Source organism: Papaver somniferum, unplaced genomic scaffold (assembly GCF_003573695.1).
Source record: "Papaver somniferum cultivar HN1 unplaced genomic scaffold, ASM357369v1 unplaced-scaffold_70, whole genome shotgun sequence".
NCBI lineage: Eukaryota > Viridiplantae > Streptophyta > Magnoliopsida > Ranunculales > Papaveraceae > Papaver > Papaver somniferum.
The window spans coordinates 241,172-262,581 of NW_020649860.1; the positions used below are offsets into that span (position 1 = coordinate 241,172).

At 36.7% G+C, this 21,410-nt stretch overlaps 2 long non-coding RNA genes across 19 annotated transcripts; both read right to left on the reverse strand.

Moving 5' to 3' along the window:
- Positions 1–1,855: 1,855 nt before the first annotated feature.
- On the reverse strand, positions 1,856–3,427 carry LOC113344062. The gene is made up of 5 exons (XR_003357640.1): positions 3,332–3,427; positions 3,185–3,244; positions 2,915–3,055; positions 2,232–2,684; positions 1,856–2,103 (listed from the first exon to the last, which is right to left on the reverse strand). It is a non-coding gene; the product is annotated as an uncharacterized LOC113344062 (long non-coding RNA).
- A 4,632-nt stretch (positions 3,428–8,059) lies between these two features.
- LOC113343961 lies at positions 8,060–12,858 on the reverse strand. 18 transcript variants are annotated; one of them, XR_003357514.1, is made up of 9 exons: positions 12,584–12,858; positions 12,439–12,505; positions 11,309–12,221; positions 11,129–11,217; positions 10,919–11,013; positions 10,679–10,763; positions 10,451–10,571; positions 10,131–10,194; positions 8,060–9,329 (listed from the first exon to the last, which is right to left on the reverse strand). It is a non-coding gene; the product is annotated as an uncharacterized LOC113343961 (long non-coding RNA). The 18 variants fall into 18 exon arrangements; XR_003357520.1 differs by adding an exon at positions 9,903–9,986 and having other exon boundaries at positions 8,060–8,849; positions 9,266–9,329; positions 11,309–12,858; XR_003357519.1 differs by adding an exon at positions 9,903–9,986 and having other exon boundaries at positions 8,060–9,042; positions 9,266–9,329; positions 11,309–12,858.
- Between the last annotated feature and the right edge of the window lie 8,552 nt (positions 12,859–21,410).

A 21,410-nucleotide genomic window follows, 5' to 3' on the forward strand; every position in this document is an offset into this window, starting at 1 on the left:
AGCATATTTAGTTGGTCGGGTCATAGCAGAACGGTCCCAAATATTTAGTTGGTCGTATCATATTATAGTGCGTTAGTTAGTCGGGTCACAATAGCGTTTTTAATTACTTGGGCCCTAGTAGTCGGATAGGGGGCCGGACCTACGGTCCCGACGGTGGAGAAAATTTAAAGGCAGGTGTAGTACCCAGATTAAAATTAATGTGTTAGTTAGTCCTATCTATAATAGTCTGGAGCATATTTAGTTGGTCGGGTTATAACAGAACGATCCCGAATATTTAGTTGGTCGCATCATATTATAGTGTGTAAGTTAGTCGGGTCACAATACCGTTTTGAATTGCTTGGACCCTAGTAGTCATATATGAGTCAGGTGTAGAGCCGACGTTAAAATCAGTGTGTTAGTTAGTCCTATCTATAATAGTTGGGAGCATATTTAGTTGGTCGGGTCATAGCAGAACGGTCCCAAATATTTAGTTGATTAGTAACATATTATAGTGTGTTAGTTAGTCGGGTCGCAATATTTAAAGGCAGATGTAATGCGCACATTTAAATTAGTGTGTTAGTTGGTCTTGTCTATAATAGTCCGGAGCATATCTAGTTAGTCGGGAGCATACTTAATTATACGGTCTCAATATTTATTTTGTTGTATCATATTACAGTGTGTTAGATAGTTGCGTCATAATAGTGTGTTTAATTAGTTGGATCATAGTAGCCGGAAGGGGCGGGGCCGTACGGCCCCGACGGTGTAGAAAATTTAAAGGCAAATATAGTTCCCACATTAAAATTAGTGTGTTAGTTGGTTCTGTCTATAGTAGTCGGGAGCATATTTAGTTAGTCGGGTCATAACAGAACGGTATCAATATTTAGTTGGTCGTGTCATATTATAATGTGTTCGTTAGTCGGGTCACAGTAGCGTGTTTAATTAGTTGGATCAAAGTAATCGGATAGGGCCGGGGCCTACGGCCCCGACGGTGGAGAAAAAAGGCAGATGTAGTGCCCATGCTAAATTTAGTGTGTTAGTTGGTTTATCTGTAATAGTCGGGAGTATATTTAGTTAATGGATCATAACAGAACGGTCCCAATATTTAATTGGTTGTGTCATATTATTAGTCGGGTCACAGTAACGTGTTTAATTAGTTGGATCCTAGTAGCTGGATAGGGCCACTGTTCTATGCTATCAACAAAAAAGTGAGGAAATATGGAAAGGCTGCTAGGGAGAGATTGGTTTTGCAGTTATGTTAGTAGACACCAAATATGCTCAAGAATGTATGTCTGTTGCATTCAAAATTAATAGATCTATGTTTTGCACGCGACTGGTAAAAAAACCATATATGTATTTTCTTTTCTTAGGCTAGTGTGTGATCCGCTTGAAAAATTAGATAGACCTTAAGTTCATATTGTGTTTTAATTACATAGCCTTGAGTAATTGTCAAAATTGCTAAAGATAATTATGTAAGCATATGATGGTTTTTATATCCCAGAGTAGGTAGGCCTTGCATACATGTTGTATAAAGGTTGCGGCAAAAGAATGTTGTTTCTTGCAGCAAAAGCCGTGATAATGCCAAACATGTTAGCCTGCAAAAGTTAATAACAACGCCATCTGTGGGAGTCGAACCCACACTACACGGCCGAGAACCATGTGCTCTTCCATTTGAGCTAAGATAGCAAGCACAATTTCTAAATATAAAAGGGATTTAATATATACGGGTACTTGAGCGCAAATGTTTCATAAGCATAAAGGAATATATGGCAAGATGAGGATTTCATACGCACAAAAGGGGCTTTTAGTACAACAGTGTACATTTTACTGAAAACAGCAATTTACCTTCCCAACTATTTACCAAATAACTCATCCTATTATGTACCATAAGACATTTTTAGTTAACCTTATCTAGAAGAATTAAAACAGAAGCCCAACCTGCAAGCTCCAGCATGAATACTTACAGGGGCTGCAAAACTCTTAAGCCCTTACAGGGGCTGCAAAACTCTTGAGTAATAATTAGAATAAAATTGAAAATGATTGTTACCTTGCATACAAAAGCACCAACATCTCATTCAGCTGCGAGTTAAAGAAGGAAATATCCAACTTTATGTGGTTCAGAATATACTGTTAACAATATAGTTTGAAAGAAACCTATCATTATTTGACAAAAGTGCACATAGGGATTTATAGCAAAAAACTGTATATGGATAAATCATTATAGACATTAATATAAACACTCAATATCAAGGTACCTATTCAACATCATCAATTCCATAGTTGCATTCCCCGAGCAGAACACTTTTTGAGTCAATTCCATCCCTATTCTGAATATGAAAGAAATTTAAGATAGGAATTTTCCTTAGCTATGTCTGCTAAGATAGTGGAAAGAGCAACTTGAGAACTGAGATTCGTACATTGACAATGACATGCCAGTAATTGGTACAAATTAATTAAAAACCATACAAATTGCACAAACCCTGATTATTTGTTACGACAAATCAATAAATCCAGAACATCCCTGCTTCGAATCAATAATCAAATTCTGTTCGACTAAATCAAACCTTTGGCGTCTATACTTCGATATGTTGGTGATAGCATCGATGTTCACCTTCATTATCTTGTCAGATGGAGGGCCAGCAAATACATGCAATTGTATCCTCACACTGGTTCCAAACTGGGGAGAAGAGTCTTTCCGGTCCGTCCTCCTATATAAGCAAACCCAATTACGTTTCACATGATAAGTAACAGCATAATTCTGCAACAATTAATTTAAAATGGCGGACACACACATACACAGACACTATGTTGTATTAGGCGCTAGGCGCCCAGAATCATAAATATTGTGCATATTTTAGCGCGCAAGTCACCCAAGGCACCTTTGATAACATAGCACATACATATATTTTATACATAAATGCATGCAAGAGTTACTCACGGGTTTGTAGGTCATCTGTAGTCAAGCAATTTGAATCTCTAAATCTGGACTACCTTAAACCGAGCTTCATTTATCGTGTAGTTTTGGATAGTAATACACAGATTTGCACTATCCCTTTCAGTTTCTTTCAAGCAATTTGACCTTCAAAAACCAAGTTAAGGATAAGATCGAATATAGATCTGTGGTGCCTGACTTTCTTTTGCTTAGATTATATCATTATATTAGAGATGTACATGATATATATTGCAGTAGGATGGTTTTAGCAATTACCTGCCTTCCATCTTTCTTTTATTCATTGGCCGCTCTTGGAGTTTCCAGCATCACGCAGGTCTGCATACAAAAAGAAAGCATCAGTCAATGATAAATAACTGGCAAGCTAAATCACTTAAGAAAGAAACTGTGGCAAAACCATCAAACCTTGGCAGCAGTTATGAGATTTTTTATACATTCTTTCCGTCTTCCTTCACTTTTATTGCAGTCATTTTGATAGATTCTATCTTGGGCATGCATTCAGTCGACCCAGTTGAATGACCTCTTGTCAATTTTCCATGTTCGGTGGAGGATCAATCTTTTTAGAGTTTTGTTTAATTCAAATGTTTTTTTTATTGATCATTCAATTTTTGTTTTTCATATTATAGTGTGTTAGTTAGTCGGGTCACTGTACCGTGTTTAATTGGTTGGATCATAGTAGCCGGAGGGGCCGGGTCCTACGGCCCCGGCGGTCGAGAAAATTTAAAGACAGATGTAGTGATACATTTAAATTAGTGTGTTAGTTGGTCCTGTCTATAATAGTCGGCAGCATATTTAGTTAGTCAGCTCATGGAAGAACGGTCCCAATATTTACTTGGTCGTGTCATATTATAGTATGTTAGTTAATCGGGTCACTGTAGCGTGTTTAATTAGTTGGATCATAGTAGCCTGAGGGGGCCGGGTCCTACGCCCTCGACAGTCAGAGAAAATTTAAAGGCATATGTAGTGCTACATTTAAATTAGTGCGTTAGTTGGTCTTGTCTTAGTCGGATCATGGCAGAACGGTCCCAATATTTATTTGGTCGTGTCATCTTATAGAATGTTAGTTAGTCGGGTCACTATTGCGTGTTTAAATGGTTGGATCATAATATCTGGAGGGGACCGGAGACTACGGCCCCGGCGGTCGAGAAATTTAAAGGCAGATGTAGAGCTACATTTAAATTAGTGTGTTAGTTGGTCTTGTCTATAATAGTCGGCAACATATTTCGTTATTCGCGTCATAGTAGAACGGTCCCAATATTTAGTTGGTCGTGTCATATTATAGTATGATAGTTAGTCGGGTCACTGTATCGTGTTTAATTGGTTGGATCATAGTAGCCGGAGGAGGCCGGACCCTACGGCCCCAGCAGTCGAGAAAATTTAAAGACACATGTAATGCTACATTTAAATTAGTGTGTTAGTTGGTCATGTCTATAATAGTCGGCAGCATATTCAGTTAGTCGGGTTATCGTATAACGGTCCTAATATTTAGTTGTTCGTGTCATATTATAATGTGCCAGTCAGTCGGGTCACTGTAGCGTGTTTAATTGGTTGGATCAAAGTAGCCGGATGGGGCCGGGTCCTGGGGCCCCGGCGGTCGAGAAAATTAAAAGGCAGATGTAGTGCCCACATTTTAATTAGTGTGTTAGTTGGTCATATCTATAATAGTTTGCAGCATATTTAGTTAGTCGAGTCATAGCAGAACGGTCTCAATATTTAGTTGGTCGTGTCATATTATAATGTGTTTGTCAGTCGGGTCACTGTAGCGTGTTTAATTGGATGGATCATAGTAGCCGGAGGGGCCGGAAACTGCGGCCTCGACGGTCGAGAAAATTTTAAAGATAGATGTAGTGCTACGTTTAAATTAGTTAGTTAGTTGGTCCTGTCTATAATAGTCGGCAACATATTTAGTTATTCGGGTCATGGTAGAACGGTCCCAATATTTAGTTGGTCGTGTCATACTGTAGTGTGTTAGTTAGTCGGGTCACTATACGTGTTTAATTAGTTGGATCATAGTAGCCGGAGGGGCCGGGTCCTACGGCCCCGGTGGTCGAGAAAATATAAAGATAGATGTAGTGCTACATTTGAATTAGTTAGTTAGTTGGTCCTGTCTATAATAGTCGACATCATATTTAGTTAGTCAGGTCATGGTAGAACGGTCCCAATATCTAGTAGGTCGTGTCATATTATAGTATGATAGTTAGTCGGGTCACTGTATCGTGTTTAATTGGTTGAGTCAGAGTAGTTGGAGGAGGCCGGGTACTACGACCCCGGCGGTCGAGAAAATTTAAAGACAAATGTAATGCTACATTTAAATTAGTGTGTTAGTTGGTCATGTCAATAATAGTCGACAGCATATTCAGTTAGTCGAGTTATCGTAGAACGGTCCCAATATTTAGTTGTTCGTGTCATATTATAATTTTCCAGTCAGTCGGGTCACTGTAGCGTGTTTAATTGGTTGGATCACAGTAGCCGGAGGGGGCGGGTCCTGCGGCCCCGGCGGTCGAGAAAATTAAAAGGAAGATGTGGTGCCCACATTTTAATTAGTGTGTTAGTTGGTCCTGTCTATAATAGTTTGCATCATATTTAGTTAGTCGGGTCATAGCAGAACGGTATCAATATTTAGTTGTTCGTGTCATATTATAATGTGCCAGTCAGTCGGGTCACTGTAGCGTGTTTAATTGGTTGGATCATAGTAGCCAGAGGGGGCGATCGAGAAAATTTAAAGGAAGATGTAGTGCCCACATTTAAATTAGTGTGTTAGTTGGTCCTGTCTATAATAGTCGGGAGCATATTTAGTAAGTTGGTCCTATGTAGAGTAGTCAGAAGCATATTTAGTTAGTCGATCGGGTCATAGCAGAATACTCCCAATATTTAGTTGGTTGTATCGTGTTTAATTAGTCGGGTCATATCAAAACGATCCTAATATTTAGTTGGTCGCGTCATATTATACCGTGTTAGTTAGTTTGGTCATAGCAGAAAGTTACTAATATTTAGTTGGGCGTGCCATGTTATTATGTGTTAGCTGGCCGGGGTCACAGTAGCGTGCTTAATTAGTTTGATCATAGTAGCCGGAGGGTGCCGGGTTCTACGGCCACGGCGGTCGAGAAAATTGGACGGCAGATGTAGTGCCCACATTAAAATTAGTATGTTAGTTGCTCATGTCTATATTAGTCAGGAGCATATTTAGTTAGTCGGGTCATAGCAAAATGGTCTCAATATTTAGTTGGTCATGTTTATAATAGTCGGAAGCATATTTAGTTAGTCGGGTCATAGCAGAACGGTCCCAATATTTAGTTGGTTGTGTCATATTATAGTGTGTTGGTTAGTCGGGAAGTTGTATCGTGTTTAATTAGTCGGATCATAATAGCCGGAGGGGCCGGATCCTACGGCCCCGGCGGTCGAGAAATTTAGAGGCTGATGTAGTGCCCACATTTAAATTAGTGTGTTAGTTGATCCTGTCTATAATAGTCGGGAGCATATTTAGTTAGTCTGGTTGAGAAAATTTAAAGGCAAATGTAGTTCCCACATTTAAATTAGTTTATTAATTGGTTCTTTCTATAATTATTTAGTTGGTCGTCTCAAAGCAGAACGGTCCCAATATTTAGTTGGTCGTGTCATATTATAGTATATTATAGTTAGTCGAGACATTGTTGCGTATTTAAGTAGCTGGATCATAATAGCCAGAGGGGGTCGGGTCCTACGGCCCTGGCGATCGAGAAAATTTAAAGGTAGATGTAGTGCCCACATTTAAATTAGTGTGTTAGTTAAACATCTTGTAAATTTTCGAAAAGTTGTTATAACCTCTTATCGATTTTCCATGATCCGTCGAGGTTCAACTTTTTTAGAGTTTTGTTTATTGTTTGGTCGGCCGGTTTGTAGGTTCCCATAAAATTTTAGTCTGTCTATAATAGTCGGGAGCATATTTAGTTAGTCGGGTCATAGCAAAACGTTCCTAATATTTAGTTGGTCGTGTCATATTATACCGTGTTAGTTAGTTTGGTCATGCAGAAAGTTACCAATATTTAATTGGTCGTGTCATGTTATCATGTATTAGTTGGTCGGGGTCACAATAGCGTGCTTAATTAGTTGGATCATAGTAGCCGAAGGGGGTCGGATCCTACGGTCCCTGCGGTCGAGAAAATTTGAAGGCAGATTTAGTGCCCACATTAAAATTAGTATGTTAGTTGCTCCTGTCTATATTAGTCAGGAGCATATTTAGTTAGTCGGGTCATAGCAAAATGGTCCCAATATCTAGTTGGTCGTGTCATATTATAGTGTGTTAGTTAGTCGGGTCACTGTTGCGCTTTTAATTAGCTTGATCATAGTAATCGGAGGGGCCGGGTCCTGTGGCTCCGACGGTCGAGAAAATTTAAAGGCAGATGTAGTGCCCACATTTAAATTAGTGTGTTAGTTGGTCCTGTCTATAATAGTCAGGAAATACATTATTGGGAACCATAAATTACACTGGTAATTTGATCAATAACATTTCCAAGCATTCATCATTAAATTTTAACATATTGTCTTTGAAATTCGCAAGAAACAACAGGAATTCTTAAATAATTAGGCAACCCTTCAAAAATCAGCTGAAAGGACACTTACATTACGATATTAAAGATATTGTGATACACTACGACAACATGAGGAGAATATCATTTATTAAGCTCCGCCCTTTCTTAGCGCAAGGACGCATACCGCTGCACAAAGTGCAAGTTCCAATCTCTTCTATTGCACTGGCATTTGAGAATCTTTATTAATTTTTCCATCAAACACCTCACCTCATATCAAGATGGTAGTGGACCCTTAATTCCTTTCAAAACCTCTTGAGATTTGTTGGTCATCTAAAATTCATTAACTTAACCAAACTGCTTGTACTTACTTATATACCAATCACGGGAAGGTTGTTTCAACTCTGTGTTATTGTCGAGATCCACGACAGTTGCTCTGATCATTAATTCTGTAGAGACCTTTACCTTTGGAGATCACTTTAGTTACTGGTCGGAATGATGCGCATCCAAAGTAGTTTCATCGTGAACAAACATTTCACTGAACTGGCAAAAGATGCCCGTTAATTAAACCTGGGTTGTAATGACTACCTATTTACAACATGTAAAGCCATCAAATAATTTGGTGAGGTTGAGGTAAGTAGAGAACTGATTAGATTTGAGTATTGGCTGGTAACACCTACTTGGTCAAATAATACACAAATACAATGACCACAAAAACAGAAAATCCTTGAGCTTTGTTACATTTTATATCCATAACTTCCGTTGGAAAACCACCTGATGTCCATTTGGTTATAAAATCATGGAGTCGGCTCAATAAAATAAATTCTGTTTGTGTAAAATATAATGGCTAATAGCCTATTGGGCTCGCATTCAACTTTCAAGATCCAGCCCACTTTGTAAGTTGATCGTTAGTCATCTGGAACTGACAGTGTAACCTTGTCACATTCTCAGGCTTTCATAGTCATCATCGGCAACAGATTATACAACTTCTGTTTCCTTCTCGAGCTGCTATTTTCATCAATCTCCAGCTTGCTGGTTCTCTTGACTGATCACTTTTCTATTCAAACTTCTCTATGTATACGACTTGAGCAGCAGAAACTCAACAGGCCAATGGATACCTATTTTTAGCTTCATCGTTGCAGCCATCAATCTGTCGTTCAGTCTCATCACTGCCATTGGCATAGAGTTTCATAGTCAGCACAGCTTAATCTTCATTACCACAGCAAACCCAATCTTGTCATTTCAACTTCCCTGTGAACTCAAACTCGAGTATCGAGAATAAATGGCAGCAGCACCACTGATTCGTTACTCTCATCTTCCTTTTCCATCTCCGTTTTCTTACGACCTCAGAATATCTCATCTTAGTCCGCTGCGGCCAACCACAGCTAAGAACCCCACCTTTCTTTCGAGCTCCAAAACTGCATTCACCATCATCACAGCATCACCGGTAGCATCAATTTGTATGAAGCATTAATTACACACAGGTGAACCAGTGTTGCTGGTCGTGAACACGATGAAGCATCAATTTGTATGATTCTGTTAAATATTATACTTCGGCCAATTATAATTACTAATCGATGGTGAAGATTTTCTACCTACAGCTGTCAAAAGCTACATGTAAAATGATTTAAATACTCGACTAAATAAGACTTCAGCAAAAAGATAAAACTAATGTATAAAAATCAAAAGAAAAGAAGGGAAAAAAAGGATTTGTTTTCAACATATACCCATCTCTTATGCAAATCATCGTCTGCGTAATTATCTATGATAGCTTAACAGTTAGCAATAAAATTATGAGTTTTTGCATGTTTAACAGTAAGCAACAATGATTCACCTGCTGCCCTACTCGAGACAGGATATAGTGCTGGCAGTGTTGATAGTTTGAAACCCTTTTTGTCCTACATAAACAAAAACAAAAAACTGTTAGTAATAGCTTTATACATAACGACAATTCATCCAACTTCAGAATTATCTATGATTAATGAAAGCATCCAGCTTAGCTAAATGATAAGCAACACCGTTACTTCTATGTTACACCCATGCTCTGTGCAAGGTTTACACAATTCTGAAGCACCCATGTTTTATGTTAGAGCAGCAGCACCACACCTCAAAGCTATCTAAGGACCCACGAATGTTCACGAAAATTCTACCATGCTCATAATCACAATAGCCGGGCAAGCAAAGCGTAATAGCTAGAGACTATATGCAACAATATGCATGGTCAATGAAATAAATCAGCAAACCCTGAACCCAAATTTTGAATTTGTACAGAGGAAAGAACGTAGCCATCAGCAAATGCCTGCTAGCTAAATACATAAGAAAATTCAAATAACAATCAGAGAGCAAGGGACATATCAAGGTCTGTGGGAAAGGACCTCCGCATCCCAACTGTAAGTATGCGGGATTGTGAGTGTTCCCGTTTCCCAGCTGAATAAGCCTATTAGAAACCCATGTTATTTGCCCAAAATTACCTGCTGTAGGTACTCCACTCTGTGATCCAAGCGATAGTAACAAATACGCTGTTACGTACTTGTTTAGAAGAGATTTACCTACAACTATGTATTGGTTTCAGTCTTTCTAACTGAAATAGGGTTAGTATTTTCATTTCTAATCACAGCTGCCACTTGGAGCACTACAGATTAGACATAGAAATACTAACAATCAAAGTTGAGAATCAGATAAGGAGATGAAGAAATTACTCGAAATCAAAAGACAGAGATTGCAAACATCCCAGCTTAAGTGCAGATGAGCCCCATTGAAACCCTGCAACAGAAATTTGGCGCAGCCATGATTACATCAGACCCTATAAGAGATTTCCGAGAGACGACATGAGAGTATAATTCATAAAGAAAAATGTTGAGCATATTTCATAAAGAAAACCCACACCACCTGAAAATTAATATTACCAATCATCAATTTGAACCTTATCGATTTCAATATCAACAAATTTTCAAAACTCAAAAGATTACTTGATACTTAAAATAAAAATTCTTATAGCTAGGGTTTGATAAATCTTTACCTCAACAACAACAACAATTACATTAAGCAGATACAACAATCTCTTAAGAGGCTGGATTTTTCTCTGCCAATTTGTTTTGATTTATCACGAATCTTCTTCCTCCTATGAGATCATCCAACACCTTTTATTTTAAAACAAACAAACAGGCAGACAAACAGATTCGTGACTAAGGTTTATTCAAGTTATGCTATCTCTCTGGCAAATCAAATAATCAGTATCTATCTATACCTGCAAAACTCGTCACAGCAGCAACTCTCAGAAATCCACAGGAGAGACAAATATGCTAGTTCCGAAGGATATAAGCTGCATAATACTACAGGATCAAAGACGGACATTGATTAGATCAGGGTCAAAGACGGCCATTGATTTCAAACAGAATCGTCTGGAAAGCATACCAACCCATATGCAAACAATTTCGATTATGCAAAAATATCACGAAAACAAAATTGAAGAGTTTGATTCTCTAACCTATTCCTCGTGTTCTCCTGTCTCTTTTTCAAACCTAGAATAGATTTGCTTCAATAGAATTTCTTACACGAAATCTATTAACCCCATCAATGTTCCTGGAATTCGAAGAAGAATCAAGAAGAAGGTTTGCATGATTTCAACATTAAGAAACCTCAATATTATTTTACCCATCTCTAAACTCAATTCAGAAATCACTTAAAATAACAATACCTCGAAAAATTATGCACGGAGATTGGTTCAAACAGCATTAGTCGTTCCAATTATCTTGCCTAAATCGAACACCGTGAACAGGAGGAACCCTAGAATTAAAAAAAAGATTAATCAAATTCAAAAATTGGAATGCAATAAGAAAACCCCTAATTATAAAATTCTGAGAGTAAGAGAGTTTACCCTGATTAGAATAAGAGAGAATCAGGTCATGGCGCTCGAATTTGAATTCAATACTTTCGATTAAGAAGTTCGAGTTACTATCTAGGGTTCGTATAGGTTGCATAAAGAATTCAGTAGTAATAGTTCATAACGAAGAAGAACCAGATCTTTTGATGTTTATCAGCTCCAGAAATCCCCAATTTCGATTCAGAACCCAGATTTGTTGTTGTTGGCTGCCATCTTCATCCCCTCGTCATTGAAGCCAAGCCATTCGATGTATGAAATATGAAATTCAGATGTTCCAAAGACGATGAATTTTCTTACTTTGCAACAGATATTCTTACTTTGCAATTCTTACTTTGCAAAGCTGTAACATGAACCCCAACAGCTCATTCATAATCTTCAACTGCAACTCAACTGCATCCCATATCAACCACATCCACAGTTCAACTCCACTTCCAACATCAGTTCACCAAACCTGCCATCTCTAGATACAACACCTCCTGATCAACACCACCAGCACACCAGTTCAGCTGAATCAAAGTATCCCCTTCACAACCTCAAGCCAAGACCACAAATCAATCTTCATCATCTTCTTAAGCTCATCACAGATTTCACTTTCATCAACACCCTCTGATCACACAACCCTAATTCTAAATCATCAACAGCAACCACAATTCACTCCATAACTGCCCAAGCCATCACCTTCAATTCAAAATCAAACTTCACATCCCCTGAATCTGAAGAAAACATAAACTACAGCCACAAATCCATTTCATTCCATTCCATGACTTCTTTCTTCCATCCCAGCATCAATAACACCAACAGCTTCTTTTTGTTATTTCCCCTAATTTCTGAAAATTTCCCAAATATTGAAATCTCTTGAAATCCCAAATTTAAATTTCCTTGAATGCAAACCCTTAATTCAGTTAACCTGAATTCAAACACCTCCATTAAAAACGTTTTCTTTATCTGAAATTACTCAACTCATGAACCCTAATTACACAACCCCCTTCACCTAATTCCTAAAGAAACTTAAATTAAGCCTAATACATCTAATTATAATTCAATTAAGAGCAAACCATCATAATTTGATCAAATTATAAATCAATTCCACACAAACAGAGTTAATTAAAGAAACCCTAAATTACCTGGTTTTGTGATTCTTCATCAGAATAACCTCCCATCGATAAATCAACAACAGCCCCTTTTAATTCTCTGTAATCATCAACCCAATAACATTATCCGACTCCAATCAAATTCTCATCAGAGTTAATTAAAGAAACCCTAAATTACCTGTACTTCGCCCTCTGGATCACAAACTGCATCTAAAACCATGAACAGGAGGAACCCCAACAATGAATTAAAAAACCGGTACCAAAAAATTAGGGTTTGATACAACATCTGTTTTCTATAGATTACCATCTGAGAAGGAAGATATAGACATCTTTAAAGCACCCCATCATAACAATCGAACATACTAAACTAATAAGATTCAAAAATCTATTTGAAATTTGTATTGTTGTGTTCGAAATTTTTCGAGCGAGGCGAAAGAGCTGTTTTCAGTTGAGCTCGAATCTTGAAAGGAGATAAAAATCACTTCTCGTTTGTTTATTTATTAACAGAAGCGTACCAAAACCGAATCGACGATCCTGAATGTCTCTAATCGACGACCCAGGTCCACTACCGATAAAAAGAAAAGTAAGCAAAATCTGACGGGTACGAATTACTCCCCAAATTCTACGATTGTCTTTGTCCCATACATAACCACCACTTTTTCAAATCCACGAATTACTCCTCAAATCCTACGGTCGTCTTTGTCCCGTACATAACCACCACTTTTTCAAATCCTAAATTGTAATAAGATTCAAAAATCTATTTGAAATTTGTATTGTTGTGTTCGAAATTTTTCGAGCGAGGCGAAAGAGGTGTTTTCAGTTGAGCTCGAATCTTGAAAGGAGATAAAAATCACTTCTCGTTTGTTTATTTATTAACAGAAGCGTACAAAAACTGAATCGACGACCCCGAATGTCTCTAATCGACGGCCTAGGTCCACTGCCGATAAAAAGAAAAGTAAGCAAAATCTGACGGGTACAAATTACTCCCCAAATCCTACGGTCGTCTTTGTCCCGTACATAACCACCACTTTTTCATAATGAAGAGACTAGGTATCACGCCGGCCTGCGGGCGGCGCTCAACCTCTCGTCGATTTTTCAAATCGAATATTATGAAGTAGTTAATTAAAGATTAAGATCATAGGTATTTTGATATAAACAGTTATGCAAAATACTAATATCATAGGTATCATATTATGAAGATCACTTGATTAATTAACTTGATTTAGATCATAGCTCCCTCTTTATACACAACTTGATGACAATATTATATCTGAGTGAGCATTGCTCAGAATCTTCAATCATTAATCCCTAATGTAAAATGGATCAATTCATGAGAGACCTATTGACCTTTTATTGTGTCATGATCATTGAAGTAGTCAGTGGTATGTTTCCCTTCAATTCAACAATAAAAAAGTACAATTTAACTTTATATAAACATATACTGCACATGTCATAGTTTACCCATACGACTAAACAGGAGAGAAAATAATACCTTGCAACTGGTAGTTATAACCCATATATATTGGAATGAAACCTGCAGAAATGCTTATGTCAATGCAACAGGTAGACATACCATTCGTCGAGCCTTGACTTGGACACATTTAGGAGTACCAAAATACAATGGTAAAATAAATTACATCTGAAATCCTATTACATTCTACATTACACACATGGTTTGCTCGAAATAAAAAATAGACACACAATAATGTGTATAACATTACAAGAGAGGATGGTGTTGAAAACCATTAGGGAGGTGATTCAATAATAACCTCATATTCTTCTAATTGAATATCCCCGTCTTCAGTCAAAGGAACATAATTATACGCTTCCAAATGTTCAGCTAAGAAGGATTTATCGATGCTCTCGTGATGGTATGATTTGCAGACGAAGTATACAACAGTTTGGATTACGAGAGCAAAGTGAATAAAAAAAGACAGCAAACTATCTTCTAGAGTAAATTCCACAGAATAGAATTGTCTTCGATATAGCAACATTAATCAAAATGAAACGCTAACGAAAAGCCACATCCTGACCAGAGAATTACGTAACTTGTTTATGGTTTGTAGCAACAATGACCAGGGATTGAGATCTCATTCACTTAGTTGATTCTCAAGTAAAACAAAAAAAAAAAGTCTTAAAATGATTTTATATGGACAAAGCACATCCACTGAGTTCCTCTATGGTTGTGCGATCACTTGACGTGAATAAAGACCCGTTTCTACCTAAAGAAGATGGTGAAGAACTTCTTGGTCCGGAAGTGCCATATCTAAGTGCAATTGGTGCTCTTATGTATCTTGCAAATTGCACAAGGCCAGATATTGTTTTTTCGGTTAATCTGTTAACTAGATACAGTTCTGCTCCAACTCGAAGACACTGTAATGGAATCAAGCACTTATTACGTTATCTTAGTGGCACTATTGATTTAGGTTTATTTTACCCTTATGAATCTAAGTCAAAACTAATTGGGTTCGCAGATACAGGTTATCTTTCAGATCCACACAAAGGACGATCACAAACTGGGTATTTGTTTACTTATGGAGATACAACTATATCTTGGCGGTCAGTGAAGTAAACAAATTCAGCTACATCTACAAATGATTATGAACTACTAGCAATCCATGAAGCAAGTCGTGAGAGCGTCTGGTTAAGGTCAGTAATACACCATATTCAAGAATCATGTGGATTTCCTTCAACTAAAGATTCACCAACAATATTATATGAAGACAATACTGCTTGCATTGCACAACTAAAGGAAGGATTTATCAAAGGTGATCGAATAAAGCACATCAGTCCAAAGTTCTTTTTCTCACATGATCTACAAAATGATGGTGTGATTGATATACAACAAGTACGTTCAAGTCACAATCTAGCAGACCTCTTCACTAAGGCATTACCAACTTCTACATTCAAGAAATTAGTTCACAAGATTGGAATGCGTCGACTTAAAGATTTTTAGGCCAAGAGTTCGCTGAAGTATCCATTAGGGGGAGCATCATTAGGACTTAAACGCGTTGTACTCTTTCCTTCGTCAAGGTTTTTCCCACTGGGTTTACTTGTCAAGGTTTGTCCCACTGGGTTTACTTGTCAAGGTTTTAATGAGGCAGCATATGCGTGTCCAACACTGTTCTGAGTCTCACACATTTCAGTTTTTTTTCCTTGATTTTTCCGATATATTTTTGTGACTTAGACACAGTGGTCATCAGGGGGAGTGTTATAAACGTTTATTATGTTAGTAATATCTAAGGTAAATCCCGTTTATTACCGGGATGCCCCTATGTCTAGCCTATATAAATAGAGGTTGTATTGTCCCTTTTTCTACACACACATTAATAAGAATTATCCTTCTCTCTCTATTTTTCATCTTTCACACTATATACATAATTGTTCAATTTGTGAAAATAGTAAAAGAATAATTATAATTACTTTTAAATAAAAATTAGGGTTTATTTTTATTTTGAGGAAGAAGGATTTAAGTTTGATTGTTAACAAAAAAAATTAAGACTTGTTTGGTTTTTTATTTAACTTTTGATTTTTCATTTTAACTTAAACTTTTTGGACTATTGTTAATAAAAGTGTGGGATGCATTTAAGAGAAGCCAATGCTAATAACAACTGTTGCCAAATATAGAACACCCTGATTTCATATTTTAAGTACCCATGACTTAGCTACATTACATTGAATGTATGGATGGTTTGAATCAGGTAAAAACCGGTACCACTTTTGTACCAGATCGGTCTTACGGGTGCAGGTACATTTCCATACACAGGTCCTCAAAATGAGGTACTGGTTAATTCCAGGTACAAGCACCGAATTCATAAGAAACCCGAACCGTACGGGACTATGTGCAGCCTTATTGGTGAGGGTGTGAATGGCGATGGATCTGTTTCAACCAAAAGTTTATTGGACTGCGTCAAGGCAGGCCCACAAATTGCAGTGGTGGCTTGTACTTGTGTGGGCTCCTTAGTTGACTGGCTTGCGTACGGGGATGACTTTCTTAACTGGAGTAGGAGATCGAGATTGTTGCAAAGCAAGGCTTGCTTTAATTATCAATTCTCTGGATATAAAGTTCTCTGGATATAAAGGTATGTTTAAGCCATGCAATAAATAATGTAAACATATGCACGCACTTTTCCTACTCATCAGATGCCTATTAGTATACTTCTCGAAAAATTAGTAAAGAATAATTTTTGCTTATTGATTTCTTGTGAGATTACTGATATATGATATTCATAGCCTATAGCCTTTGCTACACTGGTGTTCAAATATCAAAATAACATATATATATATATATATATATATATATATATAACTGTCATCCCTAATTTAACCGCAAAATTTTGGGGGATATCTGTTTTGGAGTGCATTACATCCTGAGTTATCACATCGAGTCTAGTTTTTACACACTTATAACTACTAATATTATCCCTAATCATAACTACTTCATAATTCATGTTGATATTGGAGAAAATATTGATGGAGTAGTCTGTTTAATGGTCATTGATGCTATAGTAGAAACACGCGGGGTAGATACAATGATAAATGTGCAGATTTGCACAACTGCATTGAGTTTTATAATTGAATTTATTTTTATTTTACTGTTGGTTGATACAGAAATATCATGTTGTGGGATTAATAGTAAGTTATTTTGTGCAATTACGTGACTAAAATTTTTGTTTACTAACTGCAGGATTCCATAATTTATACACTCGGCTTTAGCTAAAAGAGTTTTATGTAAATTTAATTAACTTAGCACAGTTATCATATTATAACTAATATGTTTAATATTAAAATTTCCTCTTATATACGTGCTTCACAATTTAATTTAATTTTATTATTTATTGTGCCATGTTTAATATTTTTTTTTTTATTTCATACTCAGACAAAGTCCAAACTCTCTAACCTGGATTTCATGGCCCTTGAATTACTGGAAAGAACTATTTGTCATGGATTTTGGATGCAGAAGTGCACCTTAGTACCAAGACTTTGGGAAACACTATTGTTCAGAACAACAAAGAATCCCCTGAGGATCGCAGCAAAGCCTTAATTTTAGTAATAAACTACATCATCGCAAGCTACATATGTAGTTTGATTCTTAATTTTAGTAATAAATATATATACTCACGATGCTTTATGATAATACCTCTATTCCCAGATGGTGCCAGACTTTAATCATAGGTACAATTGTAAACTAAAAACTTTCCAAGGTGTATATATAGAGGAAGATATGTGGGAAAACTGTTAGGAACAGGAAAGCCAATTCAACTAAGAAAGGTGTACATATAGAGGATATATAGGGGAACTGTGAGGTTAAGGAAATCTAGATAAATTAGGAAATCCATAGTTTAAACTGATTTTGAATTTCTTGATTAGGAAATCTTGTTAAATTAGGAAATCTAGTTAAAGTAGGAAATCTAGAATTTAAACTGGTTCCAGATTTGGTTACTCATATAACCAAGCCATGTTTGGGAGTTGAACCCACAATAAACATGGGTGAAAGCCATGTGCTCTGCCGTTTGAGCTAAGACAACAAATATGATTTCCTAACGTAAGTTGAAAACACACTTAGACCTGTTTGTTTAAAAGATAAAATTGAATAATGGCATAAGCTTTTCTACCTTTACTTGAACATAAACCGAACCTGATGTCACCATGGAGTACTTACAGTGGCTGCAAGCAAAAAGCGGTGTATAAATAAGAAAACAGCCATACACTACCAGCTTACCACAATCTTTGGCGTCCAGATTGGAGTCTACTCCTCCAGGAAAATAATGCGCACCTTACTGAATCTTCTTCTTAACACAGCACCTGCAGTTCAACATGAGAAAAACAATTTAAGTCATGGTCTACATAAATATGGCTCACCAAAAAAATAATTATTATCTTAAATTAGTAGCATAGCAGAAAGAAGTGGACAGGATTCATCACATAATTAATTCAGTAGACCAACATTTCTCTAAGTGTTGCTAGAGGAGTCTCACATAAATTTATTATATGTGTGTCTACCTTGAAATTTCGGTATTGAGTGCCAGTGTCAAATGAACTGAAGATGAAAAGAGCAACTGTAACCCACATGAGCATTCCGCTCCCACCAAGCTTGCAGGTAATACAAACATTACCATCACTTCCCTTTTTCGTCATCAACACCACATCTATTCGTTCTACAGCCTTGCAACATTCTTTAGCGAGTCCTCCACAAATTTTAGCATTATGTTTCCTACCATCCTAATGCAAAATAAATAAGAGGTAAAAACGAAATCATATCCAAAATCAGAAAAGTATTCCTCAATGGCAACAAACTCCTATCCAGTATTCTATTTACCTCTTTCAGATTCATGAAACTCCACTCGACCAAGCAATCTCTTCTTCTCAGCATCATAATTCATGCTTCTAGCACGAATGATGTGATGCGTGCTTTACCATGATACAAATTACTTCTTAGAGAAAAAATCGAGGAGTTTTCTGGCATGAGACGAATTCTGGGTCAGGTGGAAAGACTTCAATTCATACCAACTAAGAAAACTTGTAAACACCAACTAAGAAAGTAAGAAACCCCTGATAAAAATCAATTCCACGCTTGCTGATTTTCTCACTTCCTCTTAAATTTTTTTTATAGGGTGGTTTAAAACATATATTTCTTCCTCAAACAGTTTCTAAAACAGCTTTGAAACCAAGCTAAGCACTAAAAATTGCCTCATATACGTTTTGTAATGCTTCGGTTGCATATGAAGGCCTTGAAAAAATAAGTGACATGTTAGTTCTGACTTGGCCCAATCGTCTCATATCAAGTGAACTACCAGCGTAAAATAAGTAACTTTTAGGGTGAATTCAAAATATTTGAAATTATCAAAGAATTAAAACCATAGTCCTAGAATGCTTGAACCACAACAATTTGTGGGACTCTGATCCACTGGCAGTTCCAGTTGATAATCAGCAAACGTGGAATTTTTCTCAAATACAAAAAAGAAATCTATTACATGAATCTTCAATTTTCCCTTGTAGAATTTGAAACTGGTGGTAAGATAAATAATGTTCACAGGGATGTCAAGTTACGAAGAAATCTAAACAAATACAGACTTGGGTGGATCAAAGAACCTCTTACCTGTTCACGACAGCACCCTGAAAGAATGCTCAAATTTAATCTTTGTTAAGATGTGCTCCACATTAGTACCATTAAAGATATTCCCAACACAGCTACTATAGCAGAGTTCGTCTCTTAAAAATTCACATGGATTGCAGTTACCCTAAGATCTAATTGAGGCCGTTCGATAAGTTCTCATATCCTGTAACCCAAAAAGAAACACTTTTTCTTGCCTTCAAAGCTCAAATAACTACCTAAAAGGCTAAAACCCCAGCAAGGAACCAAACCAAGATAAAACCCATACTTCATGAACTATCAAACAGTGAATTTGCCACAAAACTTCGTCATCCTTGTCATTGATGTAGTGTACATCTACATCTTCCAGTGACTGATTATATAAATCCTGCTAAAGCTCTAGGATTTTTAAGCCTCTGATCAATTGGATATACCAAAACCGAATGAAAAACTCTCAGAAAATCTGATGCTCAGAATCATGTAAAGCATTAGCAGCCACACCACCAGATAGAGTTGACTCCTCAAGTTCAATAAAAGTTTGGGTTCACCAATTTAACGGCAACAACAACAACCCATTTGTTCCCTTGTCCTCTCGATCCAACTAATTGTCAAAGATATTTCCCAAATATCTACAGTTTCAAGACATTAATTCCATGTCAACAACCCATTAGTCTGTCTAGATTTATCACCACGAATTGTTAGAGATGGGTCGAAAGGATTTCAAGATTCAATTCGTTGTAAAATTTTGATTCTTAATTACCTTTGTGGTACAAATTGATCGATTTGATGCATAGAGATTGGTTCAAACAACATTAGTGGCTGCAATTATCCAGGCATATTGATTTGAATAGGAGGAGGAGCGACACTGATCTTGCCTGAACCGAGCACCATGAAGAGGAGTAACCCCATAACTCAACATAACAATGAATTTAAAAACCCTGTTGATATGATATAAGAATTTGAAAAATTAAGGTTTGATACAACTTATGTTTTCTGGAGATTATCTTTTGAGAAAGAAGATTTAGAACTCTTCGAAGCGTTGCATCATAACAATCGAACCATAATAAACTACAAAGAATCAAAAATCAAAACAAAAGTTACAGAAATCTGTGTTCGAGCGAGGCTAATGAGATATTAACTCCTTGTTAGCAAATCAAACGACGTCAGCAAATCAAGATGTGTGATTTCAGGTTATTAATTTTTGGTTGTTTTTCTACTTCTGTGAGTTATGGCATCTTAATTTTTAGATGGGTTGTTGGTGTTATTTTGATTATGGGTTCTTAGTTGATGTTTAATCAAACTAAGTCCTTTCCTTAAAGAGTATCAAAATCAAAATCGTATCTCAGTTGGTAAATTGTTCTCTGAAATTTTCATTCTCCAAGGTTTTAAATTTGGGTTTATTCTAACTCTAACTTGCTGTAAATTTTTTTTGTTGTCGAACAGGAAATTTTGGTGACACTTTGTTCTCTAGTGCAAAGTTAGACGATCAGCTTAGACAGCCATCATGGTAATGTACACCAATAAAAATTGTGATTGCAGGTGATAAATTCTGTTGGAGTTGAAATTCGATTGGAGTTGAATATTTCTACAATGGCCAATAAGGTATTCTTCCCTTTTACCTGTTCCAAAATTCTTTTATGAGAATCACATGATTTATATTGACTTTTCTTAAATTGTTGATAGGAGTACTTATTATGCTTCAACTGTAGAAGAAGGAGAATCGAAATAAATCAAATGTTATATGTCTGTCCTGCTTTTTGAGGTTTGCTTAGCAAAAAAGACTGCTCTAGGGTTGGAAAAAAATTGTTACTCTAATGTATTGCAGACACCCTTCAAATTAAAGACCATCATAACATACAGAAAAGGAGATATCACAAGTAACATTCTAATCATCAGTTAGTATTAGACATTG